Source organism: Cibotium barometz, chromosome 15 (assembly GCF_041138505.1).
Source record: "Cibotium barometz isolate CiBa-2024 chromosome 15, ASM4113850v1, whole genome shotgun sequence".
NCBI classification, from domain to species: Eukaryota; Viridiplantae; Streptophyta; class Polypodiopsida; order Cyatheales; family Cibotiaceae; genus Cibotium; species Cibotium barometz.
This window is the reverse complement of record NC_141060.1, coordinates 49149614-49166151: the sequence shown is the minus strand read 5'-3', so window position 1 is coordinate 49166151 and position 16538 is coordinate 49149614.

Genomic DNA, 16538 nt, shown 5'->3' with positions numbered 1-16538 from the left:
CTTTGTAAAGCAGCCTCCTATTGCTTTAAAAGTAGTCTACGTTGAAAGCAGTTTCACTAAAGATTTCTTAGAAGTAGTTTTTGATTACATATTGTTTCTCAATTTACATCATATCAAGGAATTGGTGGATTAGCAACAATCACGGTTGTGTCAAACTCTCTAGTGATATCCAAATGTGGCCGCTTTAGTAAGAGTATATTTGCCTCACCCCCACCAAGGTCAGCTCAACACTTTCATGCTTGGTGGCCCTACATTTTTCTGAGACTTTTTACATGGGCAAGAGGCCCTACATTTTGTTGAGGCTTATTGCATGGGCAAAGAGGCAATCAATTGATGTCCCACTTGTTGCAGTGATTGCAATACGCTGGGTACTATAATCAATGTGGCCATTGATATGTTGACTATCTATGTTGACACAATGCATACTGCAGTTGTTCCCCCATGTTCCTACAAAACTCTTTAATGATGTCTGTATGCTACAATTTTAAATCTCTTACCTACATGGTTAGGAGCTCACTCTCCCTTCGTTGAGGGCTAGGCATTTCCCTTAACATTTCTTTCTAACCTTGTTCATTGGGCATATTTAAGTTTCTTGAGTTCTCGTTGGTGGTGAATAAGTGTACATATTAGTTGTTTCTAGTTGTTATTTGCAACTTTGCTAAAGATGAGAGGGGTGGTATGGCGGCTACCTATTCTACTGCCTTAGTGTCTGGTGTGGTAGTGGGCCCCTCAGGGGTGTGCTTCATCCTTAACTTCTTTTCTCTTTTTCTCTTCTTGGAGTATAAGGCAACTATGTCTTCCTTTCGTTTACTATTATCTTCTTCATTAAATCTTTGGTGTATATAAGGACTGCTTTTTACACGTACCAATATCCTTTTCCAACTCCTTGCTATTTAAGGCTCAAGGAGAAGGGGCCCTAAGTGGCTTATCCAACAAGGGAATGTCTGCTACATTGGTTGAGGATTTTTGTCATCAAATATGTAACAGATTCACCACCTTGCATCCATGCTTTGTCAAATAGATGGTGAAATCCTTATGTAACATCTATGCCAACTATCTTTTTCAACTTTGTGCAACCTGTAAAACATGCAAATCCACCCAATTATACCTATCAGTGGGCTTTACTTATACTATCATGGTCAGTGCTGCCTTGCATTCCTTTTCCAAATTTTGGTCTTTCATGTAGGCGAACTCTACCCTGTTGTTGTTGACTTTGTCTAGTTGGTAGATGCCTTTGCAATCCATATTCTTTTTGCTAAAATATGTGGGTTTCTTCCATTTTGGTGGCAAACATAAGGCATCTTAGATAAACTATTCTGTTGTTAAACTTGTAGCAATGTGATGAGCTATGGTGGATCAAATGCAAGAATCAACATAATTAGCAAGTGATTAGGTGATGATTGAGATGAGATTAGTGAGCAATTAATCTAATAGATTAATATAGGCATGGATACTCAAAAACCAGCAATTTCTCATTAGGCCTCAATTTATAGGTTGTACATCCGCAAGATGCCAAGCATCTAATCCCACTGATTTTTCCTTGATTTGTGCCACCTCCCCTACACTGGGGACACCTTTTCCTAGAGTCTTCCACACCCCTATGTTCACTCATGCTACCCTTGATTCTCTCATCAATAGATTCCTCTCACCTTTTCACTGCCACCCACTTAATTCCAGACTCCCTTTTACAGTCTCTTGCTAAGGGCTTGTTCCCACACACACCCATTCACTTGCATATTTCAACACCTCCCCTCAAGTGAATAACTCTAGCACACCTGGACCCTATACCAAGTTTCCCTCTTATTTGGTAGCCTGCAAAGTCCCTAACTCATAGTATTTGACACTCTCTCTCTATGTGTCCAAGGCTACTACAAGTGCCCGTGACCTTGACTAAAGTGCTCACACATACATCTACCACATGGCCTACATCATTGGTGGCTCGGAGGTGGTTTTACTCTGTTTTTTTAAGTGTGTGGTTAGAGGTTCACTTTCCTTCATGTCAAGTTTGTAGAATTGCATTAGCACATTTATCTTTGAATTTTTTTGCCAAATAATTTGTTAAGTTCATCCCATGCATCTTTAGCCTGTTGTATTCCTGCAATGTGGTGAATGATTTCATCATTTAAGCTAAGTGCAATGAGCCCTAATGCTTTCTCATTCATGCTCTTCCACTCATTCTCCCCAATCTCCTCTGGACATTCATCTCTTCCCTCAATTAGCTCCCACAGAGTCTTCCTCATGAGCAAATACATCGTCTTTGTTTGCAATGTATGGAACTGCTTCCCCATTAAATTTAGTTATTTCTTGTTGTTATGATCCATGTTATTTGATGGATGATAGTCATGTTCATTTATTATTTGACAGGGACGGCCAAGTATTTTTACTAGTTAGTAATGGATGGGTTTCCATGTGAGGGTGGACTCCCACGTGTATTTGGTGACATTTTGGTATTTGATTTATATTTTCTATGGTGATGCCTATTTCTCATGAACACGTTAGGATTGATTGATGCGATTTCATGTTTATGAGTTTAGGTGACGAGGTGTGCAAGGGTACCAACTTAGGTGTTGCATAGTGTGAGGGTACCGATTTAGGTGTCGCACAGATGGTGGATTGAGCCGTGGCATGTGGATAGATCTCATTATTATATTCATAATATTTTGTGTCCGTATGATGGCGTTTGATATTATTTTGACATCATTGTGATGTGTGTGTGTGCACGCGTCAATTTATTGTACAGTGTGCGTGCGAGCACTAGTTGATTTATTTTCTAATGTGCATATGTGCACAAGTTAGATTATTGTATTAGAAAATTGTGCAAACCTTAGAAGGCTTGAAGACAAAGGCTAATTAAATGGCAAAGTCCAAATATGGATGTGTACTCTATTTTTGGCTCAAGGCCTACTTTTGGAATATATCACAAATACCCATGTGAGAAAAAGCCACTCACGTTGGGGGGGGAGGGGAGATTGTACCCAGTCTTGTGTTCTTGATCTTTCATGCTTTTGATTTATGCTATGATGTTATGGTTTAATTTCTTTTATTATTGAATTTGTGGAATAATTTAATCTCCATGTACCATGGTCCTGTAACAGTGGTATCAAAGCACAACAAATTCAAGAATTGAACTTGGGTCAATGTGGAGAGTTGAAGAAAAATCAAGAAATTGATTTTTTCTCAAAGGCTATTTGCTTGAAGCAATTTGAAGGCTTTTCAACAAACTCAAATATATTTGCACGGGAAGAGTAGAATCTACAGCAAGAGTACAAGGCTTTGGACAAGGACACAATTCATCCAAAAATTCAAGAGTTAAAGAAGAGAAGGTATGGAAAACCCTTAGGCAAAAGAAGCTATGTTTATGTGAGTTTTGTGAGCCATTAGATTAAAAATTGGATCAAGGGCTAGGAAGAAAGCCACCATTTTGAGGAAAACCATTAGTGGGTTTCCCAAAACCATAAAACCACCTTCCTCTTCACTAATCCTCTTCACTAATCCTCTTTCTAATTTGTTCATAAATGGATTGAAAGAGCAGAGAGAGGAGCATGGAGGGTCATAGCATGATTGCTAAACCAGTAAGAGTGTCTGAATTCCATAATCAAGGGTGGAGGTTATTATTTTTTCTTATTTGCTTTCAATTAATAAAAGCGTGAAGCCTGTAGACTTAAATAAAAAATCCATATCTACACACACACACACACACACACACACACACACACACACATATAATTCCAATTGATATTTTTCTTTTTTCCCTCTCTCTCCAATTCAATGGACGACCGATGCGATGGGGGGGGGAATCTTCATTTTTCTTTCCCTCTCCATGAATTCGCTAGAGGTTGTTTCCTTTTTACGCTCCAGCTCAGGGCGTTGGCTGGGTGAAAGCTTTGTAATAAAGCTTTGATAAGCTTTAGATATATATATATATATATATATATATATATATATATATATATATAATGTGATGCACTTGGCGACTTCTTCTCCAGCTGTGGCAAAGATTACTTTTACCCATTGAGAGCTCCGCCCAAATAAAGGCATTACAAGCTTTTACTAATAAAAGCTTGGCTTGATTTAAAGAGCTTTATAAGCTTTATTTTACATAGCTTTAGAAATATATAAGCCCTTGCTCATGGACTGCATCGTGTGGGATTAATTTGTAATTTTATATTAAGCTTATGATAAAAAGCTACACTGGCCTTATAAGCCTTTACTATAGTAAAATTTAATTAAAGGCTTTAAAAGCTTTTAATTATTAAAGCCTTCGTTAAGAATGTGCTGGATTATTTCTTTAAAAATTATGCACTTGAGTTTTAAGCTAACCTGGCAGGACTCATATCTAGCTCGATATTCCATATGAGATAAGAAACCTTATCTTTTCTCTTGTTTTAATTTTTCCTATTCCTTTTTAATTGCCAGGAAATGGGTGAATATCCACACCATCCTACTATTCAGGAACAGCTTGATTCTCTCCATATTCTTTTGAATCAAGAATGAGAGCATCGGGACAACTTTCAAAGAAAGATTGAACGACGTCTATCTAGAATGAACAAAAATATTAAGAAGAAAGTTAAAACTGTGGAAGTATTGGATATGCATGACATCGTATCTAAGCTGTCTATTGTCAAGTGTTTTAGGTATAAGATGATGGGACATTATGCTAAATCTTGCCTGACTAAAAAGAAGAACCAAATTGCAACGAAGGACATGCTTGACACCAAAGAGATTAATGTAGTCGCTACACTAACCAAAGGTGGAGGTATATGTTAAAAATTATTTATTATATACAATTTCTTGTTTGCTTTTGTATGTCTTCTGAATATTTTTTCCTTCTAGACCTAGTTAGAAAATTTTAGAAAACCTTAGCTCCTGAAAAGAATTTTAGACACCCTGGTGTAACTCAAAAGGTCGAGACAAGATTAGAAAAAGTTATCTTCAAGATCTAGTTGCCCAAATTCAAGTAAAAACGATCTAGACATTTCATAGAAGATTAATACCAATTTAAAGATTCAAGATCCAAGCAAGTTTCTCCAATCCTTGATTCAAGTTATCAATTGCTTAACCATAGAGACTAGTGATGAGAAAAGTAAAGAAATAGCTCTCAAGTAACTAGAAACCAAGCTTAAATGGTATGTCGATCACAATTACGAAGATAATACCAATTCAAGTAAAGTTTTGTCTAAATTTTCAAGTGTTCTAGTTCAAGATCTATCCAAGTACAAGATTCTTTCTAGACCAAGAATTGCTCTAAGTCAAAGATGTATTCAACCACAAGATTTAAACCCCTTAAGAACAAGATTTATTCAAGAATTTCAATTATGATTTAACTAAAGACTAATCTCTCAATTTTCATCCATTCAAGTATTTTTAATGCAAGCCAAGATTCATTACTAGTATATCAAGTTCTTGCTATCAACTAGGGCACAAAATGTCCATCTTTCTTCAAGTTCTGACTTCAAGTTTAAGATCAAGCTTAAGATCAAGATCCCCTTTAGATTTCAATGGTTACAAGTAAGATTCAGAAATTCAAGAATTATAAACCTATTCAAAGATTATAATTTTTGAATTTAGTTAGACAATTACAAGATTAACATCAAGAACATATCCCCAGAATTTATCAAGTTCTTCACACTTATGTAAGTGATGATTTTTCAATCTTAAGTTGATAAGAATTTCCATTTCGACCTAATCCATTTTTGGAATAAGACTTGTAGTCTAAATTTGAGGATAGAGAAAAGTTGTGTCGGAATGAAAGTTTCAGAGGGAACTAGCTACTCCGTCTCAAACTTCTGTTCTTAAGGTAGTGTCGTGTGGAATTAATCTATGGTATGGGACTTTAGATTGGTTTCACATGGCTACACTAGACGCATCTATGTCTTCTATCTTTCACAGTCGATGTTTGTATGTGGAAGGTACCTCTATGGAATGGGACACTTAGATTCAATTCACATGTGTTCATTTGTTTGGTTTTATTTTTAGAAATTGTTTGATGTGATATCTTGTCCTCCACTTGTGCCATGAAGCCATTCGCTCATTGATTGCGCAATTGAGGACAGTTACTTCCCAACAGGGGGGGATTGTTATGATCCATGTTATTTGATGAATCATAGTCATGTTCATTTATTATTTGAGGGAGGCCCGAGTATTTTTACTAGTCAGTAATGGATGGATTTTCATGTGTGGGTGGTCTCCCACGTGTATTTGGTGACATTTTAATATTTGATTTATATTTTTTATGATGATGCCTATTTCTCATGAACGCGTTAGGATTGATTGATGCGATTTCAATTAATTGTTTTACTGACGTGGTTTATGTTTATGAGTTTAGGTGATGAGGTGTGCAAGGGTACTGACTTAGGTGTTGCACAGTGTGAGGGTACCGATTTAGGTGTCGCACATAGATGGTGGATTGAGCCGTGGCATGTGGACGGATCTCATTATTATATTCATAATATTTTGTGGCCGTATGATGGCGTTTGATATTATTTTGACATCATTGTGATGTGTGTGTGTGCACGCATCAATTTATTGTACAGTGTGCATGCAAGCACTAGTGGATTTATTTTTTAATGTGCATATGTGCACAAATTAGATTATTGTGTTAGAAAATTGTGCAAACCTTAGAAGGCTTGAGGACAAAGGCTAATTACATGGCAAAGTCCAAATATGGATGTGTACTATGTTTTTGGCTCAAGGCCTACTTTTGGAATATATCACAAATACCCACGCGAGAAGAAGCCACTCATGTTGGGGGGGGGGGGGAAGATTGTACCCAGTCTTGTGTTCTTGATCTTTCATGCTTTTGATTTATGCTATGATGTTATGGTTTAATTTCTTTTATTATTGAATTTGTGGAATAATTTAATCTCCATGTACCATGGTCCTGTAAGAGTGGTATTAGAGCACGGCAAATTCAAGAATTGAATTTGGGTCATGGTTTGGAGAGTTGAAGAAAAATCAAGAAATTGATTTTTTTCTCAAAGGCTATTGGCTTGAAGCAATTTGAAGGCTTTTTAACAAATTCAAATATACTTGCACGGGAAGAGTAGAATTTGCAGTAAGAGTACAAGGCTTTGGACAAGGACACAATTCATCCAAAAATCCAAGAATTAAAGGAGAGAAGGTATGGAAAACCTTTAAGCAAAAGAAGCTGTGTTTATGTGAAGTTTGTGAGCCCTTAGATTAAAATTTGGATCAAGGGCTAGGAAGAAAGCCACCATTTTGAGGAAAACCATTAGTGGGTTTCCCAAAACCACAAAACCACCTTCCCCTTCACTAATCCTCTTTCTAATCTGTCCATAAACAGATTGAAAGAGCAAAGAGAGGAGCATGGAGGGTTATAGCATGATTGCTAAACTAGTAAGAGTGTCTGAATTCCATAATCAAGGGTGGAGGTTATTAATTTTTCTTATTTGCTTTCAATTAATAAAAGCATGAAGCCTACAGAATCAAATTAAAAATCCATATGTACATACATACATATACATATACATATACATATATATATATATATATATCTAATTACAATTGATATTTTTCTTTTTTCCCTCTCTCTCCAATTCAACGGACGGTCAATGGGGGGGGGGGATCTTCATTTTTCTTTCCCTCTCCACGAATTTGCCACATGGGCTATTTCCTTTTTACGCTCCAGCGTAGGGCGTTGGCCAAGTGAAAGCTTCGTAACAAAGCTTTGATAAGCTTTAGATATATATATATGTATATATATTGTGTGTGATGCACTAGGCGCCCTCTTTTCCACCTGTGGGGTGAAGATAACTTTACCCATTGAGAGCTGCGCCCAGATAAAGGCATTACAAGTGTTTCAGGTGTAAGAAGATGGGACATTATGCTAAATCTTGCCCGACTAAAAAGAAGAACCAAATTGCAACGAAGGACACACTTGACACCAAAGAGGTTAACGCAGTCGACACACTAACCAAAGGTGGAGGTATGTGTTAAAATTTATTTATTGTATACAATTTCTTGTTTGCTTTTGTATCTATCTTCTGAATATTCTTTCCTTCTAGACCTAGTTAGAAAATTTAATAAAACATTAGCTCCTGAAAATTTTTTTTAGACACCCTGACCTAACTCGAAAGATGGAGACAAGATTAGCCAAAGTTATCTTCAAGATCTAGCTGCCCAAATTCAAGTAAGAATGACTGCTAGACATTTCATAGAAGATTAAGACCAATTTAAAGATTCAAGATCCAAGCAAGTTTCTCCAATCCTTGATTCAAGTTATCAATTGCTTAACCATCGACTAGTGTGATGAGAAAAGTAAAGAAATAGCTCTCAAGCGACTAGAAACCAAGCTTAAGTTGTATGCCAATCACAATTACAAAGTTTATACCAATTCAAGTAAAGTTTTGTCTAAAATTTCAAGTGTTCTAGTTCAAGATCTATCCAAGTACAAGATTCTTTCTAGACCAAGAATTGCTCTAAGTCAAAGATGTATTCAACCACAAGATTTAAACCCCTTAAAAACAAGATTTATTCAAGAATTGCAATTATGATTTAACTAGAGACTAATCTCTCAATTTTCATCCATTCAAGTATTTTTAATCCAAGCCAAGATTCATTACTAGTATATCAAGTTCTTGCTATCAACTAGGGTGCAAGATTTAACTAAATATTTAACTAAAGACTAATCTCTCAATTTTCATCCATTCAAGATTTAACTAAAGACTAATCTCTCAATTTTCATCCATTCAAGTATTTTTAATCCAAGCCAAGATTCATTACTAGTATATCAAGTTCTTGCTATCAACTAGGGTGCAAGATGTCCATCTTTCTTCAAGTCTGACTTCAAGTTTAAGATCAAGCTTAAGATCAAGATCCCCTTTAGATTTCAATGTTTAAAAGTAAGATTCATAAATTCAAGAATTATAAACCTATTGGAAGATTATAATTTTTGAATTTAGTTTGACAATTATAAGATTAAGATCAAGAATAAATCCCTAGAATACATCAATTTATTTACAGTAATATAAGTGATTATTTTTTAATCTTAAGTTGATAAGAATTTCCATTTCGACCTAATCCATTTTTGGAATAAGACTTGTAGTCTAAATTTGAGTATAGAGAGAAAAGTTTTGTCGGAATGAAAGTTTTAGAGGGAATTAGCTACTCTATCTCAAACTTTTGTTCTTAAGGTAGTGTTGTGTGAAATTAATCTATGGTATGGGACATTAGATTGGTTTCACATGGCTACACTAGACATATCTATGTCTTCTATCTTTCACCAGCTAGTGTTTGTATGTGGAAGGTACCTCTATGGAATGGGACACTTGGATCCGTTTCACATGCGTTCACTTGTTTGGTTTTATTTTGAGAAATTGTTTGATGTGATGATCTGGTCCTCAACTTGTGCCATGAAGCTATCCTCTCATTGAGGAGGACACTTACTTTCGAACAACAGGGGAGACTGTTATATGATCCATGTTATTTGATGAATGATAGTCATGTTCATTTATTATTTGAGGTATTTATACAAAAGTTGCAATATGTACATAGAGCAGCTCGGCTCAAGAATTCAAAATCTCCTCCTCGGGAGAAGCATAAGACGACGGTACTAGTAGGCCATAGCCATGCCCTGATACAAACGTTCACTTACATACAAGGGAGCTATTATCTTCTCCTTAGGAATAAAACAACTAAGGAGTCTATAGACTTAGCACGAAAGTCTAAAATTTTGAGGCGTCAAATGATATAGAATGACACCACGCACCATTTTCAGCTTTAATAGAATCATTGCCAATGAGAGGTTCTGCCACAGCATTGCACGTCGGTCGCAAGAGGTGTGGACATACTGCCCTACAAACCACTTATGCTGTTGTCTCTCCGCTGAGTCAGGAAAATATAAATCCTCGAAATGGCGTGCGAGTCTTGCTCGGCTTGTATGAGTTGAAGCGGAAGAGATGAGATGCTCGAAGGCAAACACAGTCATATCTTGAGACTGGGTGAGGTCGGGAATACCAGATAAATAGGGAACTTCCATCTATAAAAACAATTTCTTTGATTAAAAATTCTTCATTAAAGACGCTTACGGAATGAAAATACATTATGAAAAATGCTATTTTTTGAGCTTTTATTATCAATTTCTAATAAGAATTTGTTTATCCTTATTAGCTTTCAACAACGCTCTGATACCAGCTGTGAGGTCCCCGCCCGCTCCGGGGCTCTTGCCGGCGAGACGGAAGCAGAGTCGGCCTCCCACGCGGGGCGGGGGTCTTGCACACTGGGGGCCTCACCTGTGGATGTCCAGGATGAGAGGCTAGCGGTCCCTTCGAGACCGGGCCTGGAAGACTCCCCTCGCCCGAAAGACACAAGCGATTCCTCCAGGAAGGTGAAAGATCTTTTAACTAGGAGATTACTCTAATGAGTCAAGTCTTGACTAAATTAAAGTGATCTGACCAAGCTTGAAGTCACATGGTCAGATCAAGAAGAGACTTGCACTTGGTCCATGAAATCATCGCTTTTTTTCTCATTTCCGAGGCACAACCGATGATCCCTTCCCACAGAACAAGGTCTTCTCACAGGATTTAAACTGATTAACGTAACTAATCGTATCTAGTTATTTCTCAGGAATCCTCCAATCCAGCCTAGCCCCATCTAGCCCATGGGTTAACCAACCACCCGACCACTGAATTGGTGGGATTCCTTTATAAAGATTTGTTGGGTTTTTGCCCGGGTATTGAGGAAAAGAGTTCCGAGGCCCCCTAGCCGGCGATTCATACAAAAATCAAATAGGCGCACCACATACACACCCAATATGAAATTGCCATTTATAACAGATTCGACTGGCTTTAAGACAATCCTTGAATAAAATCATAATATTTCTGATCATCATTTTCCAAAATTCCAAGTCCATTGTATTACAAAAATGCATCATCTGAACTCTCTGTTGAAGACTAGCTAGCCAACCAACGAGATCCAGTATCAAATTTTTGTTCCCAAAAACCTTTCCTTTTTGTCCATCAGCTATCTTCCTCGATGTACGCCTGGGTGTCCTAGCAACCGCAAGCCCGTGCATCGCCTGGTCAGAACCCTCTAGGATCCTCCTTAGGTGTGCTAGCACTTCACTCAGGGACCGCTTCATCGGCCCTTGCCCATCGTACCAGAAGTACACCATTTTAACCATACTGAGGCTGGTCAAGACCTCGGCAGGCTTTGCCGCGGGTGACATCCCTTTTAACGACTCCCCGCCAGCTCCAACGAACCTCCTTTAGAAAAACATAAGCCAAAAGCTTCCTCCAGCATTCTGGCGTAAAATAGTCCTTTGAATGAAAAACAGAGTTTCCAATGCAAGTGAGATTCCGGTTTGAGATTGGTTCCAAAGACCCTTTTTCCAATAATTCCCAGTTTCATAATGAGGATCCTTGATCTCTCATGAGGGTAATCTACCGATCATTTTATCCATTTATCCAACTAGATTCTTGGTGAGATTAGTCAGGAAAAAACTAGATTAGTTCTCGTAGTTTATTCTTTGGATTTAGTAACTGGAATTGGTCACGAAGTTTTTGTCTGATTCAGTTCGAGAGAAGGACAATTAGGTTTACTGTCCGACCTCATGTAGTCTAACTAAATTCATTCAGTTTAGTTCTACCAAGATTCCTTTCAACTAAAAATCTAGTTTTTGGGTGAATATCCATTTAGAGATTTTTTCAATTCAATTATCTAAGATTTTCTTTTTCCCACATAAATTCTCTTAATTCATTAGGTAGAATTATGATGGAAATTCATCTTTTGACATTAGAATTTAATTCAAATCCATCTTTTCTCAATTATCATGGAAATTCATCTTTTAACTAAAATATCAATACCTTTTTTTTTGGAATAAACTTCAAATCCTTCTTTTTCTCATTTCAATGAGTGCAATCCAATTATCATGGGAATTCCTCTTTTCCCTAAATTAAATCTATTAAAATTCTTCTAAAAAATTACATAAAAATAACCATTAATTTCTTTAAGCTAAAAATTCTACTTTTCTTATCTAAACATTTGAATTCCAATATAGTAGGAATTCCTCTTTTATCGATTAAACTTATCTATGCAAAAAAATAAATTTAATTAAAATTTTCTCTTAATATTTAAATAAAAATCTCCATTAATTACTTTGCACTAGGAATTACATATTCTCCATTTAATTAATTGGATTACAATATGGTGGGAATTCCTCTTTCATAAAAATTAATCTATATAAAAAGATAAATTTTATTATATTTTCTCTTAAAAATTAAATAAAAATCTTCATTAATTTCTTTGCACTAGGAATTACACTTTCTTCATTTAATTAATTGGATTCCAATGTGGTGGGATTTCGCTTTTTATCATAAAAATTTATCTATACAAAAAGATAAATTGAAATATATTTTCTCTTAAAAATTAAATAAAAATATTCATTAATTCCTTTGCACTAGGGGGTGGTTGCAAGATCAGGGTGCCCAGTTTTGTCCACTCAGGCACCCTATAAACAGTAAAAAAACAGGCATTTGTTTACCTTTAGTGGCTAATCTCTCCTAGTAAATGAAGGAATTTCGTTTCAAGTTCTTTTGTTGGAACATCATATTCAAAGTTGGAAATATAGTTGCATAATTTGATTAAGCATTAGATAGTCAAAAGTCCTCATTTTCTTAGGTACAAAGTCAATGTATACACCCTGTCCCAAATTTGAACTGATTCCATAAAATGCTAACATCTTTTACATATAAACTTATATGAGATTCCCACTTTGTACCTTAGATCTTCACATAATATGGAGCTTAACTTGATTTTTTGAGAAAATTTTAAGATATTTGTCTATTTTCTTTAAATATTTCAAAGTCTTTAAAGTGTTATAATATACGCCACTTTTTGTACCCACAATAGCTACCACTTAAAATCCTCAATCTTGTAGATCAAAAGAGTGGGTAAATACTGAGACATTAGTAGAATGTGGTGCTTAGTAAAAATTACAAATCCAATGGTTGGATTTTTAATGATCTCTTTTTCAAAATTCTTCCAGACTATTAGAAGGCCTGCAAATATTAATAATCTAATTAGTAAAATTACATTTTTGATGTGAATCATATAAAACCTATAGGGACTAGTGTGCTTGTAATGGTGCATCTATGGAAAAATAAATTGGATCACTCTAAGTATGGAAAGATCATTTTTTTATCATTTTATCATTTTTTGATTAATTTTGATTAATTAGACTAATTTATATTAATTTAAGTTATATTGGGTTAATTTAAGGACAAAGCATATTTTTTATTATTTGTTTGATCTCATTTTAAGTACCTTGCCCCCCAAAACTTGCTCTCCAAGCATTGTCCCAGTCCAGCATAAACTGGATAAAACTGGACACCCTGATCTTGCAACAACCCTAGGAATTATACTTTCCTTATTTAAATATTTGAATTTCAATATGGTGGGAATTTCTCTTTCATCATAAAAGTTTACCTATACAAAAACATAAATTTAACTAAAATCTTTCATAAATTTTACATTATTTTAGCATTCCAATTTTATTATCTAAATCATTGGAATACATGGATTTTCCAATGTCTTGGGGATTACTCTTTTAACATAAAAATAAATTACCAAAAATTTCTCTTTTTCTTAATTTACTAATTATGCATAATCATAAAAATAAATTTCTTCATGATTACAAATAAGAATCATTCAATTAATCTAGGATGATAATTCCTAGAATATGGTAGGAAGTCCTCTTTTCATATTATGAATGAAAATGTTTTATGTGTTTATTTTACAAAAATTTTACCATAGCTCCGCTGCTATTAGTGATAATTCTCAATTTAATTGAGAGAATGAAGTTTGATATTATTAGTATGATTAGAATGACCACTAATTGGATCATTATCCAATTATGGATTGATTCAATATTTCTCTATGAAATAAATATCATAAAAGTATTAAAAAGCCATTATTTTGACCTCCAATTAGACAAGCATAAAAATTACTTTTGGATTAGAGAAATGCTTCATGAGAAGCTTCATTTGGATTGAGAATAGGTTATAGGAATGACCTTTCTTTGGGGGGGAGAGAGAGAAATGCTTAAAAACCATTAAAATTAAACATAAAAGAAAATTTATGTGTTTCTTTATTATAATACATTAAAACATTTCAATAATATTCAAAATCCATTTAAATTAAAGCTTCTCAAGCTTGAGAGGGGTTGAGAAGAAAGGAACATTTAGAAATTATAGAAAAAAGACCATACTCCACTCTTTACCTCCTAAAATGCTTGATTCTTTAGTCACTCTAGAGGGCCCCAACCAATCAATTGGTTTGTTATGTCATAGGAGTCACCAAGAAAGATTGAAGAGAGAGATAAGCTCCAATCTCTTCAATTTTATAGAGGTTTTTAGAGGATAATAGAAATTAGGCTTAGTTTAGAGTAATATTGGCATAGTTTAATTCACAGATAATAATATAAAGGAATGAGGGCTTATTTATAGGAGAGGGAGGCCACTAACTCAGTCCAATTGAATTCTAGAATTTTCCAGCTTCAGTTTGGCTGAATTTGGACAAGTTTTGGACCAGTTTGGCTCCCTTTTTTATTTGGTTTGGTTTAGGAGAGAGGAGAGACAAAAATATTCAATTATTTTTTAGTTTTAAACTTATCTAAGCATGTGAAGTAGGCACCTCCTTAAAAGTCTCCCTTTTCCTTACACGTGTCAAAAATGCATGATTACTCTAAAATATCTCATTTTTTTATTAATACACCATAATTTTTAACTAATAAACCTAGTACTTGGTCAACTCTGCATCTTATGTGGGCATTTTCTCATTTTTGGGTATTTTCTTTTGTTCTTTGGATTTATCTTGTCCCAACACTTGGTTTAATCTTATTGGTCCATAGGAACCTTAATTGGACCATAATTAATTTTTTTCTGAAAATCTAGACCCTTAGGCTAAGGTCTTCTGAATCAATTTTAATTAATTCCAATTGCACCTTGGAAAATCTATTTTGATATTTTGTTTCATGAAAACATTTTTTTGATATTTAAAGAATTTATTTATCCAAAAATATCCCAATTTTGATTTACCACTCTCTAGAATTTTTTTATCTCACTAGGCAAAACAAGGAAAAATGATATTTTCTTGTACTCAGAAACATAGAGAATGATTACAAGGGATTGAAGTAGATTCTTATTTGATATTCAGGTTGAGGAGGAATCTTACAAAATGAAGGTTATTAATTCTTCCTTTTTGCTTTCAATTAATAAAAGCGTGAAGCCTACAGACTCAAATCAAAAATCCATATCTACATATATATTTATATATTTATATCTGATTCCAATTAATATTTTTCTTTTTACCAAAAAGTAAGCTAAACTCTCTCTTGTTTCGACTAGAACCGAAAAAGTAAGCTAAACTGACCTAAAAATGGTCAAAAAGTGACCAAACTGATCTAGAAAATTCTAGAATCCGTATGCTTGGTTAGAGTGAAAGAAAGTAACAGGGGTGGGTTAGTCCCTCACCAAGGGAGTGGCTCATGAAGGAGTCACCACTTAGCATCTCACGGGAGAAGCTCACCATTGATTCTTGGAACAGATAACATTATCATGAATGAGCCATAATGCTTTCTTACAAACCATCCCTTCCCCAATGGTTTCGTCCTCGAAACCTCAAATGAATACCCCAAATTCGGAGAAGAATGTTCCATGTGGCTGAATTTACACCAACCCATATTGCTCTATCAATGCTTCATATCCCTCCAATGCTGAAATAGGTTGCCATGAAGCTTCTTCCTTAGGTAAACCTTTCCATTGAACAAGATACTCCACCAAGGTACGAGTGCGAAGTACCTTTTTCCTTGTACCCCAAGATAGCTTCTGGAATGTATTCAATCATTCCCTCTTCATTCATTGGAGGTAACTCATCAACCATTTGATCGATCATACCCACATATCCTTTCAAGTGAGAGACATGAAACACATCATGAATCTTTGTTGTAGATGGAAGTAAGAGTTGATATGTAACCTCCCCAACTCTTCGTATCACTTGATAAGGACCATAATAGCGATGAGCTAGCTTGGTGTTGGTGCTTCCCTTCAAAGACGCATATCTTGACTTTGGTATTCTCAAAAGAACCCAATCTCCCACTTTGAATTCCAATGGTCTTCGATGAACATTGGCATATTGTCTCATTTTCTCTTGTGCAACCTTCAAATTACTTTTGCATTGTTGCAACAAAGCTTGCATCCTTTCAGCTTCCTCCTTGGCATTATGGTTAGAAGTCTCATATGTACCCACCAACATAGGCAAATTGACCTTGTAACCATATAAAGCCTCAAAGGGTGACATGCCAATGCTCACATGATATGTTGAGTTGTAAGCAAACTCAGCCAAAGGTAACCAATCATCCCATGTGCTTTGAGTATCATGACAATAGTGGCGTAGATATGTTTCCACCCATTTGTTTACTCTTTCTGTTTGACCATCGATTTCGGGATGATAGGCGGTGCTTGGAGTAAGCTTGGTTCCCATATATTCAAACAATGTTCTCCAAAAAGTGCTCATGAATTTGA